Source organism: Penaeus monodon, chromosome 40 (genome assembly GCF_015228065.2).
Source record: "Penaeus monodon isolate SGIC_2016 chromosome 40, NSTDA_Pmon_1, whole genome shotgun sequence".
NCBI lineage: Eukaryota > Metazoa > Arthropoda > Malacostraca > Decapoda > Penaeidae > Penaeus > Penaeus monodon.
In genome coordinates, this window is record NC_051425.1 from 14,177,093 (window position 1) to 14,182,092 (window position 5,000).

Genomic DNA, 5,000 nt, shown 5'->3' on the forward strand with positions numbered 1-5,000 from the left:
GAGAGAGAGAGAGAGAGAGAGAGAGAGAGAGCAAGAGAGGGGGGAGATAATAGATAGATAGATAGATAGATAGATAGATAGACAGATAGATCAACCATACATATCTCTGGAATGAAACAACGCACGACTCGAAAGGGGTAAGAAGAAAGGGAAAAGGGGAGAAAGACAGACGGGAATGAAGAGGGAAGACGGTAGGAAAGGAAGAAGAAGAAGAAGAAGAAGAAGAAGAAGAAGAAGAAGAAGAAGGAGGAGGAGGAAAAGCTGAAGAGTACAAGTACAAATGGAGCGAGAGAAAAAAGAGGAGGTTGAACAGAAGGAATAAATACAAGAGAGATAAGAAGAGGAAAAGGAAAGGAAGAGAGAAAAAAATTACAACCCAAAAGTCACATGCAAATCCAAGAGCACTGGATCCGCTAGTCTCGCCTCCCCTCCTCCCCCACCACTACCGTGTAAACATACACACACACCTGGAGGAGGGGGATGAACTCGCCTTCCCCCCTCCCCCTCTCCTCCCCACACATCCCCAACCCCTCCCCCCCCCCAACTCCCACGGTCAGGGTTGAGACCACACTGGCCACAGCGACCGCCAGATCATAACTTTTTTTTTATGCGCAAGCGAAAAAGTGGAAGAAAATAATAAAGAAAAAAGAGAAAATAATGCGCACGTACCGATAAACAACAAGATTTCTATTTTTAAGTAAACCTAATCCAAGAACAGAACAAGGAAACAATACAGAATATCAAATAAAACTATATTAAGAGCACTACCAATTAACAATAAATATAACAAACAAACACTCACATGTAGACAAAAAAAACGCACATGTATACGTACCTGAGATCTGACCGCTGACCAACCACGTGGCTGCTCCGTGAATGGGGGGAGGGGGTTAATGTGGGGGGGAAGGGGAGGGGGGAGGAGGAGTATGGAAAGAAGGGGGGAGGGGAGGGGAGACAACAACCTCACTGAGAAAATATTCGAGGACAGTCAATTCGCCAAGGGAGCGTAGCGTTTGGTTTGTTTGTTTGTTGGTCTTATGCTCTGCTCCCGCGAGAATATGTCGCTGTGTGCAACAACGTGTTTGCGCTACAATGATTATTATCTTTTTTTACTATATCCCAAAGCGTATGCTTTCTTATACCGATGTTTTCTCTAGACTAGAAATATTCACCATGCTATAACGAATATTCACTATATCCAGTATTCACTATATTTATTTTCTTCACCTCCAATATCCACTATACTATAACGGTATTCACTGTATCCAACAGCATTTATTTTTCCTTATAACGGATATTCACTGTAATCTACCTCAACGAACACTGTATAAATACTTTTCAAGAATAATATCCGCTTAAACTAATGATACATAACGGGAAATGGCTGTTGTATGTAAAAAAAATCAGTGAAAAACTATCCACTAATTGATGCCAACACAGATCCACATAAACCCATTTGTTCTAACGGATATTGAAACAAAAATCCACATATCCGCTCGTCACTCGCAAAACATCCGTGGTATGTATCCCACTCTCCGGTTCTTTTCCACAAATCGCAACAGACTATCCACACGCACTATCCGTTTTGTATAACACTTAGGTAGGGGAAGTTAGCGCCTTTCCTTCTATCCAACGGAAGGGGTTGCTCACTATCCGCTTTCTACTTTCCTCATATCCACTAGAAAGGGTTTTCCAAGATTATCCGCTTTCTACGTTTCCCTATATCCACTTCGGGTTTCGTGCTATCCGCCTTTTATCCTTATATCCAACGCCGCGGAGACACAAACAACGCGCTGGGACCTCACTCACAACGAGCGACGGCGCGCGCGGCAACACGCACCCATCCACACTAACCTCTCGCGGCGGTGTCAGCCGCGCGACTACCGCAACCAGCCGCCCCGACTCCCTTCTGCCCCCCTTCCTCTCCCCCTCCTCCTCGGCCCCTCTCTCCTCCCCGCCGGTACGCCCTCCCTCTCAGGCCTCCTCAACCCCCCTACCCCATTCGACCTCCCGCCTACCTCCTTCTGACTCCCCCCCCTACCCTTAACCGCCACCGTCCCTACCCTATCCTACCTCCCATACTGCCCACTTCTGCCTCCCTCCCAAAGTGGACTTTACTCCCTCGCTACCCCCAATTCGACGACTCATTCCACCCCTCCTCCCTCCCTCTCTCTCTCCTCCCCCTCCCTCTCCCCTTCATTCTACCCCCTACCCTCCACCCTTCCACTTTGCCCTCCCCCCAACCCATACCAGGTGGTGCTCCCCTCACCCCTACCCCGCAACCCCTCCCTCTCCCCTCCCTACCCCTCCCCCATTCGAACCTCCGCCGCAACACCCAGATGTCCACTTCCAGGTGTGTTTGTGGGGAGGGGGGGAGGGGAGGGGAGACGAGACGTAACACACAGAGGAGAATTGTCATAAACGAATTTTAAAAAACACACTTATAGTAGTATAAATAAAAAGGAGGTAATAAATAAAAGAAAAAAAATGGAAACGCACGAAGGTTGTGGCAATAGAGGCGGCAGATGGACGAGTGAGGACGGACATTAGGATCGGTCATAGAGGCGGCTGCGAGGTCAGGTCAGGTCTCAATGGGGCGGAGGAGGGGTAGGGGGTTGGGGGTAAGGGGGGAATGGGAGGGTGAGAGAACGAGTGGAAAGTGAGGGGGGGAGAGGAATGTGAGAGGGAGAGAGAAAGAGGGTGAAAGAGGGAGCAAGTGAGAGAGAGGGAGAGAGAGGGAGGACGGGAAGGAGACATTGAGAGAATTTGTGTGCGAGGATAACATTAAACAAAGGGGGGGGGGGGTAGGAACTAAAGAAGAAGAAAAAGAAGAAGAAGAGGAAGAAAAGGAAATGAAGAAGGGACGAGGAGGAGAAAGAGGACAAACAGAAGAAGAAGGAGGATGAGAAGAAGAAAAGAAAAGAACGAGAAGAAGAAAGCAATTGAAAAAAGAGAAGTAAGAAGAAGGCGAAGAAGCATGAGGAAGAGGAGAAAGAAGAGAGAGAAGGATGTAAACCGACCCAACAGCCCCCCTCCCCCCCACCTCCCAGAACTTGGCCTCACCTGCGCGGCACAAATTACTAGATATTTAATCCAATTCCAGGTAAGACTCGAGCTTTGCAGAGTTCATGGCGCTGGCAGCAGGAGGCATGAATATTCAAGGACGGGTATGCAGATGGGGGAATGAGGGCGGGGCGGGGAATGAGGGTGGGGTAAGGAGGGGGTATGGAGCAACGGGGCCAAGGAAGAGGAATGGAGGGGATGGGTACACGTTGAAGGGGCAAGGAAGAGGAATGGGGGAGGGGGGGTACAAGTTGGAGGGGCAAGGAAGGGGGTTGGAGGAGGGGTAGAGGGGTAAGGATGGGAAATGGGGGTAGGGGAAAGGGGGCATGGAAGGGGAATGGAAGATGGGGGCAAGTTGGGGTACGAGGGAGGTAAGTTTGGGTATGAGGGAGGGCAAGTTGGGGTATGAGAGAGGAATAAATTGGGGTATGGAGGATGGGGGCAAGTTGGGGTATGAGGGAGGGCAAGTTTGGGTATGAAAGGGGGGTAAGGAAGGCGAATTTAGGATGGGGGCAAATGGAGGTATGAGGGAGGGGAGGCAAGTTGGGGTATGAATGGGGCAAGTTATGATGGGAGTTACGGTGGTAAATGGGCAAGTTAATGTGGGGGTGGGGGGTGGGGGGGCAAGTTTGGGTGGGGTGGGATGAGGGAGGAAAAGAAGGAGAATACTATGGGGTGTTGGAGAGGGGGAAGGGGGGGGGGGTTGTCTCACCTGATAAAGCCATTCCACAATAAAGTTGGAAAATGAAGTAACCATGAAAGCTAAGCGACATATAAATGGGGGGGGGGGGGGAGGCGATCCAAGTGTCTCAGTGGAAAGGTGATACTGATGTAAACAAGAAGCGATTGTGGGAACGGTGTGTACTCTCTCTCTCTCTCTCTCTCTCTCTCTCTCTCTCTCTCTCTCTCTCTCTCTCTGTATATATATATATATATATATATATATATATATATATATATATTATATATATGTGTGTGTGTGTGTGTGTGTGTGTGTGGTGTGTGTGTGTGTGTGTGTGTGTGTGTGTGTGTGTGTGTGTGTGTGTGTGTGTGTGTGTGTGTGTGTGTGTGTGTGTGTGTGTGTGTGTGTTTGACAGAGAGAGAGAGAGAGAGAGAGAGAGAGAGAGAGAGAGAGAGAGAGAGAGAGAGAGAGAGGATGGAGAGAGAGAGAGAGAGAGAGGAGAGGGAGAGGGAGAGGGAGAGGGAGAGGGAGAGGGAGAGGGAGAGGGAGAGGGAGAGGGAGAGGGAGAGATAGATAGAGAGAGGGATAGACAGAGATAGATAGAGAGATAGAGATAGATAGACAGATAGATAGATAGAGAGAGAGGAGAGAGAAGAGATAGCGACAGAAAGAGGGGAGAGAAGAGATAGCGACAGAGAGAGGAGAGAGAGAGGGAGGGACCCATGCATACAAGTTGGCCTCCGTTGATGGCAGTGCAGCTAAGTAGGTGCCATGTGGTGCCAACGCGCGTAGACGTCCAAATAGTGTTCGAGCGACGTAAGCGGTGCCATGGCCAAGTGTGGGCAAAATGCAAGGCTGACCACGCATAACTAATGCTATGCAAATGCAGAAGAGAGCGTGCCGCGGCCGGCGATGCTGACTACCACTCCTTACCACGCTCTGTCTCTCACTACCACTCGCTAACTCCCTCTCTTACGACCACTCCCCAACGCTCTCTACTCTTACTCACTACCACTCGCTATCATTCGCTACCCTCCTCTACCACTCTCTACCATCCTCTCTACCCTTCGCTAACCTTCGCTACCACTTTCTGCCATCCGCTACCACTCGCTACCACTCTCTACCACTCACTACCCTTCGCTACCACTCTCTACCATCCTCTCTACTACTCGCTACCACTCGCTACCTCTTACTACCATCGCGCTTCCCTATCTAACGTGTTTTCCACGATTCTCTCATTCTTTCATTCCTTCTC

The 5,000-nt window shown here is 49.6% G+C and overlaps 1 protein-coding gene across 1 annotated transcript in view; it reads right to left on the reverse strand.

The window, feature by feature from the left end:
• The window catches only part of LOC119597926 (fat-like cadherin-related tumor suppressor homolog), a 191,189-nt gene extending 189,322 nt beyond the window's left edge, over nucleotides 1-1,867 (reverse strand). The window contains exon 1 of the mRNA XM_037947593.1: nucleotides 836-1,867. The gene's annotated coding sequence lies outside the window, so the exon portion shown is untranslated. The remainder of the gene's footprint in view (nucleotides 1-835) is intronic.
• Between the last annotated feature and the right edge of the window lie 3,133 nt (nucleotides 1,868-5,000).